Source organism: Pteropus medius, unplaced genomic scaffold (assembly GCF_902729225.1).
Source record: "Pteropus medius unplaced genomic scaffold, Ma_sr-lr_union100, whole genome shotgun sequence".
NCBI classification, from domain to species: domain Eukaryota; kingdom Metazoa; phylum Chordata; class Mammalia; order Chiroptera; family Pteropodidae; genus Pteropus; species Pteropus medius.
Window position 1 is genome coordinate 55,976 of NW_024351731.1, and position 24,371 is coordinate 80,346.

Here is a 24,371-nt window from a genome sequence, read left to right on the forward strand (position 1 = left end):
TGTATCTTACGAAACAGAAGAAAACAAAGAAAGAAAATTAGTAATTCTTTGTTCTTGTAATAAGGGCCTAAAATTCTCAAAAGCAGCATATCTCTATATGCTCATCACAGTTCAAGTTCATTCAGCTGCAATACGCTACTAAAAAACTGGTTTTTACTACAGGTACCAAGATCCTTACATTTCACAACAATAACCTCTTCCAGAGGCACGTGCGGCAAAACTCAAGTGAACCACAAAGTCCTCTCTAGGACTGGTTTTACTGTTTCGAAGCCTAAAACAACTTTAAGTAAAATTAAATCTTCAAAATGAGTTTATCTAAGCTTGCAACTAAGAGCAACTATAACCACTATAACAAACTAGCTTAGTTCACCGTGAGAAGAAACAGTTGACCGATGTAACTAATATTTATGTAAAAATTTCTTTCTCTAATGATTATTCTATAATCCAAGAGTTCTGGATTTAAGAAACATACAATTTCTATGGATAAAAGTGCCTGGGAGTAAGTATCTTGAAGGAAGGGGACACTGCCTTCCAAGACGGTAAGTGAGCCGACACACTGTCTTCCAAAGGCTGAAATGTGATGCTGTCTGTATCTGATAGATTCAAAAAACGAAAACACAACATGAGTCCAGGAACCAACAGATGGAAACAAGATTGGCAACCTTAGGCTCTGGTGGGAGGAGAGAAGGGGCTTCTGTCAGGGGACACAGGAAGAATTCAGAACGACTATCACCTGGTCATACTGGACACCTTCCTGTGGACCAGCCCGCCAAAGAAGGGAGGAGGGGTTACTACCGTGACAACCATGAGCACTGGCTGCTGCTACACAGTGGGGAGCGGTGGGGATCTATTAAGAACCTAGGGGATTCGATTGGGGCTGCTATGCCTCATGGTGGTTATAAATGAGCAGCCGCAGCAACTACAGCCCAGGGAGGATAAAGCAGCTATGGGCACTGATCTCTTGTGGACGGTCCGGGTCATTCTGCCGGGAAAATGCCTCTACCTGCTGGAGTGCTGGCTGAAGGTGACGAAAATCTAGAATGAGTGACAGAAGAGTGAACTAAAAATTATTCCACCAACCCTCCTGCTGTAAGTCTAATAGAGAGACTGTGGCCAGCCATCACCTTGAAAGCTTTACCGCAGACCGGCAAAGTGCTTAACAGAGAGAACAAGGGGGTGGGCCGTGTGGGCCACCTCTGGTGCCCCACCTCACATCTGCACTCCAGCTGAGGCACCGCCCCTTAGCTGCAGTACTGGGGCTCACTTTCCGCGCACAGGCATTGCTGTAAGAGATGCCTACAGGACCTCTTCTGCCACCCTGAGACATATGCAAACCCGAAGTGTCAAAGCATTAACAGCAACACTTGTGGGGTCCCCTGACCAATGGGGCACAGCACCGTGTAGATAAATAACCCGGGGGCATGTTCTTCTCAGAGGGCTTCCTCAGGATCAAGCCGCACTTGCTCGCAGAAGCGACCAGTCTGAACGTACGCTCGGATGGACTCTCCCTTCCTGTTTTACCTGCCCCAGGTCTCCGACTTCTGTTTCCTGTTACCAGGTCCCCAAACCGGTGCCCTGTCTTAGGCTGTTTCTAGGGTGAAACTAGGTCAAGACACTTGCTCTTCAGGACACCACGCCGACGCCGCTTTCTTCCCATCCATCCTATCTCAGCGGATGCTGCCCCTCATCTCTCCTGGGAACTTCTCTCAAACCTGTGAATGCGGATATGCCCCGGGGCTCAGTCCTGGGTCCTCCACCCCCTTTATGGTCTCCTTTCATTTCTTGGCTTTACATATCATCTGTACACCTCAAATTTATTCATTCAGTCTAGACATTTCTCTCCACCTCCAGTCTCATACCACCACCTACTCGACATCTTCACTAAGGTTCTTGATACCTCAAACTTACCACGTCCAAAACTGCAATCATCTTCCCCACTCGAACCCCCCCGTCTGCAGTCTCCCCACCTCAGGTGATGGAGCCTCTATCCTTCCAGTTGCTCAGGTAAAAACCTTGGATTCCACGGTAACTACTCCTCACACATTCCATATTCCACTCGAACTCACTACCTAAAATCTTCATGCTTACTATTCTATATCCTATTAACTCAAAGTTGAAGGTTCAGCTGCATTAGCAAGATTAAATTTCTATTACTTCTGTGTTCAATGGCTTCTAGAACAGAGGCTGCAAAGTTAAATGCACATGGGGTTGGCTACAGCCAGGTGAGAAGTGCTAACTAGTGCCAACAAGTACGAGTACGTATGCTTAGTCCTAAAGGGTGTCACTGCTATTAACACACCTTGCTAAACAAAATAAAAGCGCAGGAGATCAGATGCTAGCTACTCATGTAAAACAATTTTTAGATGTTATCAACTGATTAAGTAAATTTTAGGAACACTCAGTATTCCAAAAGAAACAGTTTGAGGACGATATTTGGTTGATGAACCATCAGTTTGCAACTTCTGCTCTAGAACTTTACATCGTCAATAACTGATATATTAAGCCTAACCTTCTACTTTTCTCTATCACTTAGGAGATGAATAGGAGCTATTTATGTTCAAAACCTAACCACTCTGGTTTTCCTCAAAAGCTGCTCTTGGATCAATGTTACTACAAAAGGAATGAATAAACATTTTTTTTGCTTTTTCTGCCAAAGAAAAATTTCCTTTCCTAAGGCCGACTGCAGCCGCCCAGAAATAAACAAAACAAGTGGCTTGGCTGGCCACTTTCATACTTTCATTAACCACAGGAGAAAAAACAGTGCCACTTATATAAATCCATGGGGAAAATTTTTATTTATCTTATCTAAATTCTTAATAAATCAAGAAATAATAACACACTTATAACTGTTTTCACCCTTAGAAACCAAATGTCAGGTCATAAATAGTGATTATTAGATATGTAAATTAGATAGCCCAGGCATCTAAAATCCACAAACCTAAAGGTTCTTCAAGTAGGTGTGAAAATGTATTTGCCTCTAGCAAAGCATAAAACATAAGAGTTACAACTTCAGAGCATTGTGTCAAGCACATTTACAGCTTTGCAGTATTTCAAATGATAGTACTCAGATCTAACTGGTTATGCAACCTACACTGCATTCCTTCTTCATTTAGGTATATGTTAAAATCTAACTGACATACACGGAGCAATCTTAAAAGCCATCTAAGAAATAGAAAAGAGCACTGAACTAAAGGGCCTACTGACATATTTCCAGATCAGATAATATAAAAAAGTGCATTATTATATAATCCCAACAAATATAGTATCTAAGCTTTAAGACCTTGAAAAGGTTATTCTACATCCATTTGAGAAAAAAGAAACATGCAACTCTATAAAAATTTTTTGAAAAACAGACAGATGAGAAGGACCAGTCCTACTCATTAATAATTAAAATTGTGTGGAACTGGTATATCTATAGTCGAGAGAAAAGAACAGAGAAATCAAAATAGGTTCAACACTATATAAATGTAAAAATTATTTATTGGAAAGTCTATTATGTACTAATATCAAAATAAACAGGATTTGAACAAGCAGGAAAAGGCAGTAGAAGGCTCAGAGAACATTCCACGTTAGGACTGTATAAAGTAATCATCACAGGGCAATGAAGAAAAGTTTATTTAATATAAATAAATGGTACTGAAATAATCCCACAGAAATTGAGATACCACCTTCTATCCAAAGTAGCTGAATTAAAATTTAACTTCTCAAAACTAAATCAATTGTAAATACAGAAAACAACACTTTATTTATCTTTAGAGGAGTAATTTGAAGCAATATGTGAAACTTTAAATGGACAAAACCAATCATATAAAAATCAAAAATAAAATCCAAAATGTTTTAATAGTTCATATAAATAAAATCGCATCAAGAGGAAAACACTATCATGATAATTTATAAGAGAAAGCAAAATGGTAAATATATATGAAAAAACATAGTCCCTAACAATAAAAAGGAAACAATATAATATAAACAAAGTGGTTTAGAACTCTGGTTCTGGAATTAGAGTTTCCATTTAATTATTAAGTTCTTTGAGTATCTGTTTAGTAATACAGAGATTTCCACTTATTTAAATTATCTAGTCTATAGCCATGCCACCTTGAACATGCCCGATCTCATCTGATCTCAGAAGCTAAGCAGGGTCATGCCTGGTTAGTATTTAGATGGGAGACCACCAGGCAACGAAAATAGAGGCTAAAAAAAAACCCAATAAGCATCAGTTTCCTTTATTTGTGAAATAGAAATCATCTCAAAGATTATGTGAAGATGAATGGAAATGCCAGTTTGTTGAAGATGGTCATTACTTTTCTCACTTAATATTACAATTACAGTAACATGTATACATCTATCTTGACGTTCTATCTCGGGCTGGACAAGACACTGCTGTACACACCAGTGAGGCCAGAGAGTGTACTCATAGGAGCTTTCCTGGGTCCGGGCACACCGAAGGTGCTGGTGTGGGTTTGTACACCAAGCAACTGCTGCTCCAAGACATGGCCAGAAGGTCCTGATCCCTAAACGCACCCATGACCTCAGAAATGACATGTCTACATTGTGCCTGATATACCCATACAAGTGGCACCCCAGTACAGAGGACAATGTGAGCATCATGCATAATTATTCTGGCTGTGACCAGAAATCTTTGTTGAAATAAAATATTTTAGGATGCATAGATGTCTTAATATCTCATACCAAATTGCCTTCCAAAGATAAGTTCCCATTACACTGCCATCAGAACCACACACGGGCCAATTTCAAAGCATCCCAGACATGAACTTCATTGTTTAAAAAGTACGCACATACATGTGTACACGCACACATAATATATGCCTCTTTAACATTTTTTATTGAACTACTAATGAGGTTAACTGTTTTCCTCCACAATTGTACCAGTCCTTTCTCATTTTTCTCTTAAGGCCTTACTCATCTGTAAGAGGACCACTCTCATGTTTGAATTTCCTGGATGAGACAATATATAAATATATATGATTAAAGCCAGATATGGTCTTTTAAAAATATCCCTCTACTTGGCTGCCATTTCATAAGTATTTACTGTGTTTGAGACACTGTACTAAGCACTTGGCATGATTTATTTCACTGAAGCCTAAAAAATCTAATGAGATTTATTAGTTTCTTTTCTTGACAAAACAGCTTTTGTGGTTGCTGGCCAGCCCACCTAGAGTCACAGCATTGGCAGGGAAGAGTGGTAAAAGGAAAGGAAGGTGGGAGGGGAGGAAGTGGGGAGGAGGGAGGATTATTTTTCAGGAAAAAACTCTGTTCAAGCAATAATGGTTACAACATTCCTTTTTGTAAATGTAACTTTCTATAAAATAAATACTATTTATTTTATAGAATATAAAACTAACTTCTACCATAAAATTTAAAATGAATCCGTAAAAAATAAACCAACATAATTGGAAAACCTGAGGCGAGGGCTAGATTAAGATACCACCAGGCTTTAGAAACATTATTATTGTATAAATCACACCTGTAAATACATTTTTTCTAAAATGTCTAGTTGTCTCTTTAAAATGTAATGAGAAATGAAGATACTGAAAGTATAGGATGCTTTATTATCATTTTACATTTTTCTCTAATCTTTTACATCATTATCAGTGACCAATCACCCCACTTCTTCCAAATTCTGCCACTGATCAGTCACAGACATCTCCTATTCAGGTCATGCACAGACTACAAAGTGTGGGGTTGTGATACCTCCTTGCCTCCCAGCGACACACCCGTGTGACATTTAACAAAAACAGATAACCGAAAAAAGGGAATTGCCAACAAAGGTAAAAGTGCATCAAAGAAACAAAAGTGATAATACTGAAAGTCGGATTCTAATGGACCATAAACACTTATTAAAGAAACGGGCGACACTGCAGCCGCTAGGGAGACGAAACGTGCAGTCGAGGGGCCTCTGTGAAGGTGGACGTCAATGAGGAAAGCGGTTACGATGCACAAGAAAAACGTGCCCCAGAGGAAGTAACACAAGCAAAAATGAGAGGAACCTTGGATACATTTCACGATACTGAGAATGCAATGGATGAAATGCTGGAAGCGGATCCAAACTTAGAAGTATGACAATTTGGCCAAGGCTTAAGAATGATGTTCACTCCATACTGTAAGCTATACGACAAGGATGAAGGAAGTACGTGACTGCTCACTTTTACTTACAGTAAACAGTAAGAGATCTAACCTATATAAAAAGTACATAAATGTCAATAGATCTAACCTATATAAACAAAAGAAAAACGGTCTCTTTGGGAGGCAAAGAATACAATATTCACCCACGCCCTTTCTACCACTGCAGCGCTCCACAGAGCACCTCTGGAAACTACACTTGACAGAAACACAGACAAGTCCATGGTTGGAAAATCCAAAGTCCCAAAGCTAAATTCACATCTTAATTTGCCACAGCTGTTTTTTCCTATAGCTGGAAATACAAAACATAAGCAACTGCTTAGTAGCAAAATACTGATAGAGATAATGTTCTACAAAAGCATGTATTTAAGTGCAACATGCTCTCACACTTCAGGGTCTGAACAGCACATCACAAATCTCAAAACGCAGATGGCTGTATTTTGAGTCATCTTTGCATTATTTTAAAAGTCTTATTCCATACACGAGAATGAAACATCAACATATGCAAAAGAAACTAGGAATCACTAATAAAATCCAATGCACACATCCCACTCTTAAACTTTCTTAATCCTCAATATACCATTAAAAATTAGAGAAATAATTTGCAAACTCTGGGCGAATTAAATAAAATTTGTTTTGCTTACAAATCACACAAGCCAGTGCACCGTCTAGTTCAGGCCACTGCAGCAGGCTGTCGACCAGGCCAGCGTAACAGACCTGATCCACATGTGGCCAGTGAATTTCGAAGAGAAGCTCTGTGCCTGGGTTATCATACACTGTTCTCCTAATTCCAGAGAGTTCTATGACCAAAACAAATATTTAATCATCCTCCTGGAAATATACGGATCCACATATAATTAATTTGACATAAAGAACCCATTAGATTTTTAACTTTAAAGAATCTTAAGTTTCTCAAAGCTTCGATTTCTTCATCTGTAGAAAGGGAAGATAATACCAACTCATAAGATTGAGAGGCTCAAATAAAGAATGAGGGGCATTTATTAAGACTGTCCGGCTCTTCTCCCAGGTCTTACCTGTCATATTAGGCCAACAGCACCCCGTCTACATAAGTGCTGCTACTACTATGTAGCACTTAGAGCCCAGGAAGTTTAAGCAACACCAGAGTGCTGCTTAAATTCAACAAATATTATTAAAATCTTTACTGTGTCTCCAGCAGTGCTTGTAATACAAAGAAATACCATGATTTTTATCCTGAAAGAGGTTAATGACTTCCTGTGGAAATTCTACTTTCATATGTAAAAAGTAACAAGTCTACAACTCTGCACACATTACATTACTGTTACAGACTACAATTAAAATGGAAACTTAGAGAACAGAACAGTGTGACCGAAGAGTATAATCCAAGTGTGAGTTAAGTATCTTCTGATAGGCCCCATAACACATCATTTCACTCATTAAAACGTCTGACTCTTTCCCAGGACTGAATGTGGGTATCACAGTCATCACTGTTACTGCATCCCCTGCACTAAGCACAATATCTGAAACCCTGCCGTCTCCAGTATGTATATGCTGAATGAGTAGATGACTGAATAAGCAAACATGATAAAAGGTTTTAAGAAGACTGGAATAAATGCAATTTGTTTAGAGTTATGGCCCCATAAGATTGGTGATTTTGCTAAAAGGATTTGTTTGGGAAAATGAGCGATAAGGAGATATCGACATACAGATAAGCAGATAACTGAAAAAATTTAGAAAAGTGTATAAGTTCTATTAAAAATTAAAGTGATAGACATTAAATAACGTGATTGCCATGGTTTCACAGATAATGGTATGGGCTGACAAAAACACTCAGTTGCAACAAGCATAGATAACCACTTTGGAGTGAGACTGTGTATCTGATATGTGATATTGCTACACAAACATTTGTCTTGGTACCAACCGAATAATAGATTTTTAGACGACTATAAAAAAATGCCTTGTCACAAAATTCTAAATGTTCCGAACTGCTTCCTAATGGCAATTCAACACAGAATAGTAGAGGGCCTCCAACAGGACAGATGTTACATGCACGGCAGAGTGTAAAATGCTGGTAAGACCTGCCCTCCAGAAGCTGACGGTTTGAAATGATGACATGTAAACAAACTGCTACAATATAGCATTTAAAATTAAGTGGAACACTATACTAGACTTCTGTGGATAAACTGCTATGAGAAAACAGATGAGGGAGTAACTGAATTATAGTCAATCACTAGAGGACAGTGTCAAAGAAAACTAGAAGTGATGACATTTGAGTTTGCCTTGTAATGTTTAAAAAAGTGCCATCACCACTAAGAACTTCCAAGACTTTTTTCTTTTGCTTTAAATTAAGTAGAACCATTTCTAAAGGATTTTTATGAACATTTGGCTAACATGGAAAAGGAGAATATTCTTTCCTCCTAAAAGAGGGATTTTAAATGCTAGCCATCTGACTGCTAACACGGGACAAATAACAGATTAACACAAAAGCCCGTAAGAAAAAAGGCTTTGTTAGGCTGAGGCTGAGGCAACACCAAGAACCTCACAGAACAATGGACGGGATTTTTCAATCCCACTAATTTTTTCAACTCGTACTATCCGATTTGCTATGCATGTTTGAAAATTAGTCTGTTTGCCCTTCTTTAATTTCTACTTATTGGAGAGTTTAGATAATTTCAGATTTTGACTATTCGAGCCTGAATTCACAAACCAAAATTTGAAAACACTTTCAAAAAAGGACATGTACTATTCTAAAAACTACTCTTTAATGATCAAAGAGGGTATACTTATGTGTTGAAGCTTTATCTTTAAAACACATAGTCCACCATGCATCCTGGGATGAAATGCTTTTTTCCTGTGTCCACCCTCTCCTCTGATTAAAACTACCTTACAGGTCTTACAGGATCTTCTCCTAAGAATGAAATCTCCACTAGTAGCCAGATGATATCTAATGGTTCAACAGATAAAATATCAATACACACAACTACAAAATCATCACATCATATAGGTTAATTTAATTTCTCAAATGAGCTGGTAATTCTTTAGTGGAACTTTGTTTATCCTAACATTTAGAGGTTTTGCAGAGATAATGAAGTGAAAACGTTTAGTATTTTCGGATTCTGACATACGTATATATGTATATTGCCTAATGTTATCTTTACATAGTAAGAAGAAATTGTAATTTCCTGAAATCACTGTCCACATGCACACATACTATTTTGTACTACATGCTCAAAACAGCCGATTTGAACATTTTAGTCTCAAAACAGTACAAACACAGGAATAGGAAGCAAATCAACAAGTTAAAACTTCTCCAAGCTATATAGAGTAGAAACTAGAATCATGCTCTTTATTTCAGACTTAAACATCTTAGTTGAAATGATTTTCAACACATAAATACCTACAAACTGCAGCTTCGCAATACTTTGACTGCTGTTATGAATACTTTCATATCATCGATAATTTTTACCTAGATATTTCAGACAGGAAAAAAGATAAAATGAACGATATGATTTTAAAACAAAATTTCAATATAACAAAACTAATTTTGAAAAATTTAACTCATAACATCCTTGCTGTTTTATCATCTGCTGCTCTGCTCGTTTACCAAAATCTTACAAAAATCTGTACATCTTTTATTCCTCCTTTTCATTTTCTCTTAATTTCTACCAAATGTAAGAGTATCTATATATTCTAACTTTCACTGTATAACTTTTGTTTTAATTTAGTCTCTAGGAATCCATTCTATCTAGAACAGATTTCATGTAACATGACAAATTTTCAGTCAACCAGAAAGTAGACCTGGCTTCCTTGAATTAAGAGAAAAGCATTTTAAAAGGTGACAATAAAAGCAGAAAAAAAAACTCTGTAGTATTGAAACTATGAATATGGAGAAAAAATGTGATAGACCCTAAATGACAGACAAGGAAAAAGTACTGATCACTGAAGCTAACAGATAATATTTATTTTATCCAGCAAATCCAGCCTCCTTCCTGATATACCCTTTTCTCAGACATTATTAGTCTTATTTTAAAAAAATTAAATATACACTTGGCCATAAAATTATACAAAATAGCCATAAATTATTACCTTTAAACTCCAAATTAAAGAATGATTAATAATCTTGATTAAATCAGCTTCTACTCAAGATTTGTTTATGGCGATGAAACATATACTTATATTTACTGTACTAAAAACTAACATTGGAGTTTTTTGTTCCATAACTTCTTAATAACAATTGACAGCTATTATTCAGACACACATTAACAGCTATTATATTAGAGTTCCTGTTCTCTCCTATGCTAAACTACTAGGTTAACAATTTGGGGGAACCATATATTCACATGGTCCTAAAGTATTACGCTACAGATTCTTTACTAATTGAAAAGAGAAATGTAATTAAAATAGACTGATTGCTTGTGTCCCCCCACCCTCAACAATTACAATGTTGAAATCTAACTCTGAGGTGATGACATGAGGTGGGGCCTCTGGGAGGTAATTAGGTCATGAGGGCAGAGCCCTTATGAATGGTATTGGTGCCCTTACAAAAGAGGCCCAGAGAGCTCTCTTGACCCTTTTATCACGTGACAACACACCTGGAAGATGGCCATCTATGAACCAGGAAGTGGGTCCTCACCAGACAAAAAATAGAAAAGGAAGGAAAGAAGGAAGGAAGGAAGGAAGGGAAGGAAGTAGAGAGGGAGGAAAGGAGGATGGGCAGGCAGGCAGGTGGGCAGGCAGGCCAGTGGGCAGGCGGGCCAGCAGGCAAGCAAGCCAGCCTTCACAACGGCAAGCACTGGCAGACACCACCTTAACTGAGGGATCAAACTAAGAGTCACCAAAAAATGTGACAGACATTACATGCCTCCTGATATGATACAATGCTGTCCTATGTAAAATACCTGTCATATATGTTTAACCTGGTTCTAGTTATAAGAAGACATAAAACAGACAAGTCCAGATTATAAGAAAACTTCTAAGATACCTGCCTAAATGGGAAGGGGCAGGTACAGGGTTACAAAAAAGCAGCTCAGTTTTGGCCAAGTTAAATCTGCCAGGCCAAGGGCCTCCCAAAGGAGATGTGGAGAGTCAACGGCACGCAGACGATTGTGGGGAACCCTCCTTTATCGTCTCCAGATGCTCAACTGTGGCCCAGCAATAGGACCTATCACCTGGGTGAGGGTCTGGTGGAACCTAGGGTGGCTTATACTATCTAAACCCCAGTTAAGAGCCTTGCCTGCAGTCCTGTTCCATGTATCAAGGGTCTCCCAAAGGAGATGTGGAGCGTCAATGGCATGCAAGCATGGAGGTCAGGAAAGGTCAGCCCACAATTGCTGCACCTCCGCCCCCACAACTTCCTTTCTTGAGAGAATGGTCCAAAGACCAGGGATACTTGAGAAATCAATCACATGGGCAGCAACAAGAGACCAGTGTCACAGTGTCCTAACCAGGTGTATTACAATGTAATCTGGGCTGTGCTTTCTTGATGCTCGCCCTCTTGGTAAACTGCTCTGTTCTGAATCTGGATTCCTGGTCTCTCCACCAGCTCCGCGAGCTACCTGCCATCATCCCAATGAATGCCTTTTCCATCCTAATTACCCTGTTAGTTTCTGCAATTTGCAACCAAACACCCTTTCGTTATGAATTATAAAGATATTCTGAACTCAAACAGAAAGCCAATTATAATTTCCTTCCTAATTTAAACCCATCCTACAAATAAGCAAAACTTAACTATGTTACAAATATAACTCTCAGGTGCAGAGTATAACGATAAAGGTGCTAAGACATAAAAGATGTTTCAAACCAGCTTTCTGATATATTTAAGAGGTGCCTATTCATTAAAAATGGAATTTTAAGTTTCAAAGTATAAAATTTGAACATTAAAAAAGTATGAGAACATCCAAAAAGATGTCAAAATACCAAAATTTTAAAAAAATATATCAAATACAGAACTAAAAAAAAAGTTCTTACAACATGTTTTCTCTGCAACAAGATTGCTTCTTTTTGTTTTATGTGTCCCAAACTGATCCAAGAACAGTGATGAAAGGGTTCTCACCTAGGCCTACCTTTTCTTTAGACCCCTATTTCATATGCTTCTTCACTAAAAACTAACATATAAGTAAAACTACTTTTCATTCTTTTTGAAAATCTTTCACATTTCAAATCAAATACAGAATTTTTTAGCCATACTAAAAACTAACATTTCTTACATTCTTGATAGCATCCTATAGTCGTACGGAATCCGCTAAAGCATTTGATACTTTTAAAGGAATACGTTTAGAGAAAGCGAAACACAGGGTGAGGAGAGGAAGAATATATTTAAAACTACAAGAGACACTTTGTGAATACCAACCACGTATCACGCATTTTGCTATAAACCGTAATTTTTTTCACAAAATACTACAAGAGCAAGTGACATTATCCTATTTGTAAAAAGTAAATGAGAAAAATAAACCTCAAAAATTGTTTTACTGACCTCATGTCAATGTTGATAAGGGGTCGATCTGACTCATGCACAGATCTGCCCAGTCCCAAAGGGGAGGATGCTATTCTACGACAAAACGCCACAATGGGCACATTCTTATGAAAATTCACTTTTTCTGATGTCTTTATTAGAAAAATAATTGTAACCATTATCCTGAACAAGCAGAACCTGTGGGATGTAACCATAAGGCAACTTTCTGTCCACGACTGTCCTTTAAAGTTATTCTGTGGCAATAGTTAATAGCCCTGAACATTATTTAGGCAAGCCTATAAATTTAGTCATTTCCAAGTTACAAAAACAATCTGAGTTTAAAATTGAGAGATCCAGTTTAGTATAATTGTTAAGAATTTTCATTCAACGTTACAGCTTCTCCCCTTGTCTCAGCCCTGACTGTGGCAGGCCAGCCCTCAGGAGCACAAAGAGCACTGTGCTTACTAACCCCAGGTGGGGCAATTACAGTCCCTAGAGGGCACAGGCACTCCCTCCACTCCCAGTGTGTAAAGCTTATCTGGCGGAGAAAGCTCTCAGGGATTCCTTAGAAGCTCTTGCCACCCAGCCACCCGGGACCTCTCACTGCAATTCCCTTGAGGCAGAGCAATCGTTTCCTCTGGGAATCCAGGTATTTATTCGGCCCTCTACACTGCCACCTGGATCCTCCTCTACACCGCCACCTGGATCCTACAAGCTTTCGTTCACTAGTGGCCCTCACCTGGCCTATGGAAAACATGTACCCTCTACCCCAAAGCACTCTAGGGGGATGGGCAGTCCACCTGCACAGCAACTCCACTTTGCTGTGCTGCCAGAGCAGACACCCCGCTTCCATCCAGGTGTCAGTGAGACAGACATCCACCCGCTGTGTCCTCCAAACCATAAAGCCCCCGTGCTTGAAGGGGAGCACTCCAAGATGGTTGTGGTAGAGATCAGGGAAACTCCTAGTACACCAACAACTTGGTTCAAAAACTCTTTCCAGTTTCGAACTCAGTTCAAAAAACTCTTCTAAATTTCCAACTTCCTGAACCTCTCTATGCCAACAGACGGGGTAGGTGTTAGAAGTCACAAGATCCATTTTCTGGCTCTTTCTTTTGTAAGACCTGCATGGTGTTCTTAGAATTCACTTTAGAAATATGCATCTACTAACTCACGGTCAGACTCAGAATAAGAGTTCCATTTTAATATCTTATTATATAACATATTTAAGATTTTTCTAAATTTTCCACAAAAAGCAGGAAGAAATATCCATAATCCCAGCACACAGAGTTAGCTTTCCTTTCTACAAAGAGTCCACTAGTCATCTGAAAATTTCTTATTTCGAGTTTTAACTTTTAAAAATCTTGTATAAAAACACTTCATTTATATAATTTCTTCGACCAATCCAACCTCCCACACAATTTAAGCATGCCTTTGTCAAATACCAAATTTCCATTAAAGCGCTCTGTAGATGGCTTTCTGAAACCTGACTCAGTGTCTCACTCCCCAAACTCAAAACCTTTAATGGCTCCCCACGGCCAGAGGTTCAAGTCCAATCTTTTCAAAATTAGGCATAATCTGTACGGTCTTCTATACCTGTTACATCTTTAAATGTGATTTTTAAACCATGTAGTCATCATAAAAAAATCATACTACAAGAAAAATGTCCATGTCGGGAATTTCTGGGATCTGACCCCCACTCAGCTGAGAAGTGTTTCCGGGTTTGTCACAATTCCATGAAGGCTGCTGAAAGTGTCTCAGGAACCCGCTTCATTAGGGTTACAAGGCTGAATTCACGAAGGCTGTGACTCCTTTACTAACACAGTAAAACCGAGCTCGAGAAGGGGATCAGTCCTCATATGACTGCAAATAAAACGATCACCACACACCTATACTTACTGGCTCCACACTCATTATCTCAACTGCCAAAAAGTTAATCTAATACTCAAGAGCAGATTGGTGGAAACTTTAAATGTTTAAAAATGGATTCTGGGATTAATTTTGTTAAAGTTTCACACATAATTTGCCATCCATTCACAGAGAACACACTTAAAATTTTGCTTTAAAGTCATTCTTCAGCAGATGAAGTGAGAAATAAATTTCATTTAACGTACTAGTAAAGTATTCATAGTTCTTACCCCAAAGAATTTTGCTCTTCTCAGAAGTTTGTCAGTAAAAACTCATGAGATTACAGAAGTGCCTGAAGAAGAAAATAATCAGTCCTCTCTTAAAGCTGACAATAAACGTATTCACTCACTAAGTACACAAGAACAATGAGCGTGGGCAGATACTGATGTGACTTCATGTGTAACTGTGGAGTGTGTGTGCGCGCATACCACACGCATGTATGTGCAGAGACGTCTGGAGAGATGTCACCAAATAGTGACTACTTAGATGGTGATCTTTGCTTTCTTCTTTTACTTTATCACTCAATTTTTTACAAACATGAGCATATATTTTTGTAAGAAATGTTATTCGCATTATTAAAATATGGTATTAAAAGCTACAGTAATCAAGACATGTGGTACTGGCAGAAGGACAGACGTGTAGGTCCATGAAACAGAAATGAGAGTCCAGAAATAAACTCTTTTATCCACGGTCAACTGATGATCAAAAAAGCTACCAAGGCACTTCAGTGGGGGAAAGGATCTTCTCAACAAACAGCGCCATGACAACTGGATGTCCTATGAAAAAGATGAACTTAGAGATTTAGCTCACATATATACAAAAGTTATTTAAAAATGGATCACAGACCTAAATGTAAGAGCTGAAACTATAAAATTTTAATACGAAAACATTGGAGTAAATTTCATGAGCTTAGATTAGACAAAGAAGATGAACTGGACTCCACTGAAATTCAAAATGCTTGCACTTCAAAAAATACCATTAAGAAAATAAAGAGACGAACCACAGACTGGGAGAAAACTTTTGCAAATCATGTATCTGCTAAAGGACTTGGATCCAAAATATAAAAAGAATTCCAACGACTCACAAAAAAGACAACCTAATTTAAAAAAACGGGCAAGAGCTGATAGACATTTCACCAAAAATTCAAACCACTTCATACCCACTAAATGATATAGCACTTTATACCCACTAAAATGGTTATAATCCAAAAAGACAATGACTAGTGTTGGATTTAAAGAAACTAAAATCCTCATACGCTGCTGGTGGGATATAAAAAGGTATAGTCTGAACAGTAGTTCAGCAGTTTCCTTAAAAATTAAACATAAATTTACCATATGGCCCAACAATTCCATTCCTAGGCATCCACCCCAAAACGTGAAAACATAAGGCTGCACAAATATTTGTATGCAAATGTTTGTGGCAGTATTATTCCTAACAGCCAAAAAGTAGAAACAATCCAAGCGTCCATCAACTGATAAATGCATAAACAAAACGTGGTATATTCATATAATGGAATACTACTCAGCAAGAAAAAGGAACAAACTAGCGATGCACTCAACAACAAGGATGAACCTCAAGAACATGAAGTGAAAGAAGCCAAGCACTTAAAAAAAAACTATATATCAAAAGATTTCATTTAAAAGAAATGTCCAGAAAAGGAAAATCTACACAGACAGAAAGTAGGTAAGCGGTTGCCTGGGGCTGGGGGTAGGAATGAAGATGAAATACGATAGGAGACAGGGAACTTATTGGTTGATAAACATGTTTCGAAACTGGGCCACGTCCAGTAAGATCCTACACCAGAGATTAAAAAAGAAGCAGAACTCCCCGAAGCCTGATCCAGATTCTCTTTGGCTAGAAATCCAGTGAGGCTGTATCTAAACAGAGGGGCCGAAAGCTTGGAAGTAAACTCATGTACCAACCCAAATGAATGGAATAAATGAAGTTCACTTCTCAGTACTTTGAAAATAATTTGGTAAATATATTTATGAAATACCAGAACACATTAAATATTTAAATCTACTGACTACTATTCAAGTAATGAACAGTTCTTGGCATTCTCTTTTCCAGTACTGTCAGCTAATTCATGAAAAGGTTTCTTAACAGTTTCCATCTGACAGAGAATGAGGGAAAAGGGTGTATGTAAAAATTAGGTACAATTAGTTAACAAGACTTGTGACTTTGCTACAAGGGGAGAAAAACAGCAAGGATCAGTTATCCTAAAGTACCTGTTTAGCCCTACTTTATGCTTGAGGAGAGTTCTCAATAATACTGTAAACCACTTATACATTTTTAAAAACTGTTCATCATCTCTTACTTGTGAGGCCCAAATAAGATCTTTGAAGGGCCCTGGGAGACCAGAGGCAGGCAAATAACTTTATGAAAAGGTTTGTTTGTATACCTCAACTGGGAAGAATTTTGAAATTCTTAAATATTTTTCAAGTTACTGAAATGCATAAGCTATCTACTGACCCAACCTAGGCAAGCTGAGAATGGTTTTAAAAATTACGTGATTTTAATAAAACAATATACAGTATTTTGAAAAGCCGCTTATAAAGAACACTGAAAATCAGCTAAAATGAAGTCCTTAAAAGATGCATATTGAATAAGCTAATGGACTACTAGGAAGGGGTCAGTGACACATACCAAAGACAGAATACTGACCAGTTGTCGCCATGACACATACTATAATGGAACTCTGGCACACCCATTTCGAAAAGGTTGCCAACCCCAGGCTACATAGTTTGACTGCTGCTTCAACATACTGTTCTATAAATAACAAGGAAAAGCTTTAATTTAATATATTTATATTTTGAATATAGGAAGCCCCAATTATCAAAGACCATTTCCAAAATGCTTCAGCCTTTGATTCTCAGGCATCAACCTACTTTTTACCCACTAGCAACTGGCACCACCATAGTTACAAATCTGTACATATGTGTTCACTTTAACTCAAACAGAATAAATGAAGCTGATTTCTCTGTACTTTTAAAACCAAATTTGTACATATATTTCTGTAGTACCAGAATACGTTGTTAAATATTTAAGTCAAAACAAGTTCAAGTGTAACAGATAATCTTCAGCAAATTAGGTTTCAAAATAATATTTTTCAAATGCTTGTTTATAGAAAATACCTGGAAGGGAGGAACTGGGTGATGTTAATCGATAAAATGGAGACTTGCTGCCTTAAAAAAAAAAAATTAAAAATTGCAAGTTTAAGCCTCCCTCCAACTAATTATGCTAGCCTTTCCTACTCTCCTAAATTTACATTTCCCAAAATCTAAAGGAGAGGAAGCCTCACTTTATAATGTTTTGCTTAGTTTAACATAGTTAGAATTTGCCAGAATTTTAAGTAAAGAACAACTGTATGTAGATTGATATAAACAAAAGCAAAGTAATCTCATGCACTGCAACCTAAAGTGGTTTTCTCCTATTTCACTCTAATTTAATGTCCCTGAAATTCTTCAAAGACCACATATTCTTTATTTCGAATCGAGATGTCTGAATAGATGAGTCATTTTTTTGAGTAAATGTTATTAGTTACCAACTTGCCTTGGAGAAAATTAATCTCAAAATTCCACCAATGTCAATGCACAGAGGTTTGCTCCCCAAAAAATACATCATTGAAATGAACACCAATACTACATGCCAGGCACTTTTTCTAAGTCAGATTTACTGAGGTATAATTTACATATGCTGGGTTTGTCTTTTCTGAATGTGTTACAAGCAGAGGTACCAACTGCCCTTTGCTCTTAACTATATTTTCAAGAATATCTATGTATTGAACAGCCTTGAAAGGTAAAGATGGTGTCTCTCTCTCGAGCAAAGGATAGGCACACGTACTGTCCAGTATAATATAAGGTACCCTTCTAGAGCTAAGGACAGGCATGCTACCGCTCACTACAAAAAATCTGGGTTCTCTAAACTCAGGGCTTCTCTCCAATAGCACAGCCCTCTGAGGACCAGGAAACTGGCACAGATTTTTATTACTGAGAGTAATAAACTGTCCTTCATCTCTTACACAGGAGTCTCACGTCTTCTACCATGAAAACGTGGCAGGGTAACCTATTAGCTTGCAAGCAGGGCAAGATCTCAGACCGTCATGGTTCTTGAAGTTTTGGCAACAAGGATGTGATGCTGAAGAGTCACGGCTTTCTAGAGAAAATAAATGTCCCCAAGGGCAGAGTTCTGGAAAATGAGAAGACATCCTGGGACTGGAGAGTTACTAGTGGCGAGTCGGGGGAAGATGGGGACAAAGATCGCTACTGTCCTCCCAGTTAACAGGAGTTAAATGACTGTTTAGAAACCAAGCAGTGAAAAGTGGGACTGAGATCGGCCACTCAGATGGTGTATTGGTTGTTCATTCTCCAGGCCAGCAGAGGAAGGGATGTGTCATGGGGCAACGAGCCCTGTGTCTACAGGTGAAACGCAACATGGCTGTGACTGCTCAGCCAAGGAATCCCCAAAGCTAAAATAGACTGAAGTAAGGATGATCTTGCTGCCAACACAGAGCTTTATATAAAAAGTATTAAGAAGTTCTTTTGGCTGAACCGAGAGGCAGTGACCAAAAGTGACTGATCACGGCACAGAGCTGCGCTCTCCCTCCGTGCCACCTCCCTCTCCATCCCTCCCTTCTTGCACCTCCAAACTCTTCTGCTTTACAGAGGAAAATGGTTAAGTGATGGGCTGAGATCTCCCAGAACCCCAAGGGGACTTAAGGCCCTACAGACCCCTCTGAGGCCACCCAGGAAACTTTAGAGGGGCCCAACGTTTTATGGCTCTCTTGGATGTAGGCGCCAGGTCATCACCATCCTATCTGGTCTCCTAGAGGGTGGGAACATCCAGATTCCGTTAACGGGGTTTGTGTAGGAAAAGGAAATGAGTGTGACTTATGGGTGCGGCTCTTTGGGCCAATTCAACATCCTCTAGTTGATGCCTCTATATCCTAATGTATAGTAGGAATTGATGTTACGTGCTTGTCCGTACTTCCTCATAAGTGCCAGAGGGGATTCTCCCAAACAGGAAAGGCTGCTCGTAGAAAAGTGCTAGTGTTTTAAGGGCCTCTCAACTCTAATGACCAAGTTAGGTTACAAGTCTCTGTGACTTGTGATTTTACTGACCGGAGCCTCTGACAAAGGGAGGCAGTTTCCACCTGGGGGTCCCCCTGGGAGTCTTGGACTCTTCGCCTCCCTGACACAGCTATCAGCCACACCCCTTTTGTAAAGCAGCTATTAGCTGGCTACTGGGCTCTTGTGGAAACGGAATGCCTGACTCATGGAGGCCTCATGAGTCTCCCGAGTGATATTCTTACTCTGGGGTGGGCCAACTCATACTCAATGACTAATAATGTCGAAAGTCAACTAAAAATGCACATTTGAGACTACAACTGGCTTTGCCTTGGCCCCAGGAGCTTCCCGACTGTACATAAAACAGTGGTAGCAAGCCCTCCAGAGAAATGTATCCCCTACTCCACTACCAGACGCAAAGGTACTGGCTCAACGGAGCCAACATCCAATAAATCATCAACCCTTACAGAATTAATATCATTCCTCCATTGTCAATACTCAAGTACCGATCACTATCAAGTCCTGGATTCTAGCAACAGCCTCTTAGCTTGCCTACCTGTATTCTTATTTCACCTTCGATCTATTCTCCAAACGCTGTCAGAACAATCCTTTGAAAAGACACACTTGATTATTTCACTCACTCCACATACTCCTTCTTATGTACTCAATAACTACTTGGGTGATTAATGGCAAACATATACCACTGGTCAAAAACAACAAAAAAATTTAACGATGATTCGACTTAGAAATACTATTTTAACAAAATATTCTGCCTCCCCTATTACACTGCATTGAAGTTAATATAAAAATTTCAGAAGAGTGTTGTGAGGCACATAGCAGACATTATTCCCAATTTATGGATAATCTTAGAATCTTCCCACTATCAGACAAGTGCAAATCGGAGCTTAAATGCAACGCTTTTGTCCAACACACTCAAATTTTATAATGAGTAGAATCTATCAGTAAGAGTACAAGTCAGGAAAACCAGAGGAGAGAGGAGCAATTAGGGGGATCATTTTATGAACCATATAAATGTCTAACCAATGTATTGTATACTTGAAACTAATTAAAATAAATAAATTTATTTTTTAAAAAATCAGGCAAAGGAAAAAAAAAAAGAGTACAAGTCAACAAACTACAAAAGTCCAGTTCAAGACCTAGTAAATCTCAGATTTCATTTACATAAGTGTCTTCGATTCTCTACTTCCCTCACTAAGAACAGAAAAATGGCATAAATAATCCCCAAATAATATTACCTGGGAATATGTAATAATTTTTTCATAGAGTGTTTTCTGAAATTGTTTGACCTAAATTAGTATCAACATAATTTGAATTATCTGAGAACATTCCATTTTATGATTGGAAAAAGTATTCTAGGCACAGTGAAAATGTCTGCATCAGTCCAGATCTAAAACATACCGAACTAAAATACATCACGTATAGATTACTTGCGTGACAGAAAATGACTGTACAAAATTGAAAGTCTTGGTGTTCCATACAATAGCACTACTGAACATTATCTTTTCAAAATGAATTAAACAGCTATAGAAAATATATCTTTGCAATAGGTCTTCTATTTAAACAAAATCACCCGATGTCTTTCAAAACAGCCATTCTCACCCATGGCACCACTATCAGAATGTAAGCTGTGCCACAAGAAATGTGTATATTCAAAGAATCAAAATCCTAAGAATGATGTCCTTGTTTAAAAAGTTTAACAAATGTTCACTCACTTGCATTCCAATATACTTTCATGAGAGGGAAAGGGGCGAGCTACAGCTAAGGAGCAGAAAATTATAATTCTGTATATGCTCACAAAAGTACAGAACAAGTGAACATTATCCAGCCTGTGTGCCAGCTCAAAGTTCTGAGATTTTCTGTTTTAAGTATGCCTTCTAAATATATAATATCAAATACAGGACCTCAAATTAGTACTCTGAAACAATTTCAGTAAAGACTACAAGTCATAGAGCCCTGGGTTTAAATGCCAGCCTTCCTCATTCTACTTGAGTGCACTTGGATGAGTTACCATGAGTTACCAGTAAGGCTCTTTGAGCCTTACTTCCCTATTATTAGGAACTAATTTAGGAATTAACCTACACCTTATAGAGTTGTCATAAAACTAAAGGCATATAAAGAACTTGCCAGGTAGGTGTTCACTATTACAGCACAAGGAAGAGCCAAGACCCAGTTTCATCACCTAGTAGCTGTGTTATTTTAGTTTAACTTCAGTTTCCTAGTCTGTGAGATGGAAATACTAAGACTGACCCAACAAGGCCTTAGAACGGACCTTAGAACAAACTGCCTGGCAAGGAGGAAGTACTAAGGAAGTGTTAGTTACTATTATCGTCATCACCACCGCCGAAATAGTAAGTAATCATTGTCACATTAGATTATGCCTTCCATTTTTGCTACATAAAATATTCCTTGAAAAATTAACTAATTTAGTGATCTGATCATAATATAGGATGAGCTCACACAACCATGAATTTATGCTTTTAGAAACTTTACATACACGAGAAATTATCTGAATTAACTACTGCTCATGAATGCTGACAAGATACATATATCAAATATCCATTCTCAGTGAATAAATCTATTCAACGAACTAAAGCATAACACAGAAAGACATGTCTATTGTACTTTCTTCCCAAAGACCTCAAAGCAGTTTAATAATCAAACATAGCAATCCTCAAAATACACAAGCTACTTGAGAAAACTGCAGCTGAGAGCAATCAACATTTCTCCAAAACTTTTGCCACATAATTACACAATGTTACAGTCCAAAACTCTTTGACCTTGCCATTCATTAAATTATTCAAAACATTTATTAAGTATCCACTGTGCAGTAGGCAGGCACTGTGCTAAACTCTGGTCAAGTAACTAACTGAAAAGGAGAGATCAAAAATAATAGTGGACATGCCACTAACAATATAATTAACATTTCCAAATATTATAATTTTGTTTTCCTTAAACAGTGTAAGAGCAAATTATAGGATCTAGCATTTGAGTGCATCAATACTTAACGAGTTAAATAACCTCGTGTAAGTGGCAGTCCAGTATTTTCCGCAAGGAGGCTCGGAGTAAAATGAAAGAAGCATCCCTCTACGTTTCAATTACTAAGTAAAAGTAAATGACCACTTCAAATATGAGCCAAATAATCTCAAGAGTGATGCTATTTAATATATAATTTTTTAGTCCATTTTTGAGGGAATGTTTAGAGAAATGAATTATAAATTTAATTACATCAAATGTCACCTATAAGCTATCAGAAATAAACTGCATTCACTTAGTTTCTCACTCGGCATCTGAAATTATATTTTTGTTGTAGAATCGACTTACTAATCATGCCTCCCTTTGATCAACCTCCTTCTTAGGAGAGAAAAATCTAGCCTCTATCCAATTATCAAACAATCTAGAGTACATACTATATATCCTACATTTTGCAAAATGTTTCCTCTGAGGCAGCTACATAACTACTGAAGTTTTAAGAAATTTAAAAAATATTTTATCTAGCAAAACTGCTCTGCCAAAACAATGCAATCTTGACTAGGAGTTAAGAAATCTTACCGCTTGAGTGGTCATGTAAAACCTAAATGGGGACAAACAGCCAAGTGTCTTTTTAACACCCAGCTCACCAGAAGAAAAGGCTGTTAGAAAATGCTACTAATATTGCTAGCAATTGTATCATATTGATATGCAGGTAGATGTACTTCGAGAATCTTCCGTGGAGTTCATTATTATGAACTAAGAATGTCACATTTAAAAACAAAAAAAAAAAAAGTGCTACCATCTCATTTTATGAATGCCAACCAGGCAGTTTTAGTTAACTGCAATACTTTACAAACGGGCATCAAATAAGCCCCAATTATCACGTGCTAGACACAACGTTTCTGCTTCTATTATTAAACGGAATTGAAGAATTAAAAGGATCAGTGTAATTTTCTTGAGGTATATAAGTAAGTCTAAAGTGACTTACAATAAGTCCATAACCACCCAAGTGATTGAAATTCCGTTAGCTATATACACCAGTACTCTAGAATGTCAGTGTGACAAGCTGCGAGACTATAAGTACACAAAACTGACTGATATAACATTTTCCACATAAAGATTGAGGCGTATAAAAATGGCAAACTCAATAAATTTACAGGAGGGGGGAAAAGTGTAAACAAATTCCAAAAATCTTTGACTGATCCAGAATGGCATTTCGTAGTGCTGCATGAATCCAGGCATTTCATCAGTATTCTGCACATCAGGGGACACTCCATAACTGTTATTGACAGATGGCACCAGAAAAAGTCTCACCAACAACAGTATTAACTGGTAATGTTGCAAATCAGTCAGGGAACCGAACGAGAAGGAATGTGGAGGAGTAGAAAGAATAACAATCTTCTGCCAAATTTTACATTTAGAGAAAATCCATCCATCCTAGATACTCCTCCAGGAAAAAAAGATATTTGGTATGGCACAGACTAGCCAACGCACACACACAAACACAGCGACTGCCACTCCCACTACAGTCTGACAGTCATAGATTTGGGTAATTATGGTAGAAACTGTGTGTTTTGGAAGCACACTAAGACCACACCCTGGGACTGAGACTCGGGGCTTTAAACGCTGGGAATTAAGAGGTCAACGTAGTATCTAAGTTGGATGGTCTAGTTGCACAGGTGGAAGGTACGGGTGGCCAATGAGGACACCAACTTCAACGCGGATGACCGGGAGGGCTGGGCAGCAAGTCCGGTGGGGAAGGAGGTGTGGATCCGGGGACGAGCACGAGAGGAAAGGCGGCCGCGGAGGGGAAAGGGAGGTGGGAGTTGGGGACAGGG

General features: G+C 38.3%; 1 protein-coding gene across 6 annotated transcripts in view; it reads right to left on the minus strand.

Moving 5' to 3' along the window:
* CYRIB (CYFIP related Rac1 interactor B) overlaps positions 1-24,371 on the minus strand; it is a 121,128-nt gene that overhangs the window by 43,636 nt on the left and 53,121 nt on the right. The window lies entirely within an intron of this gene.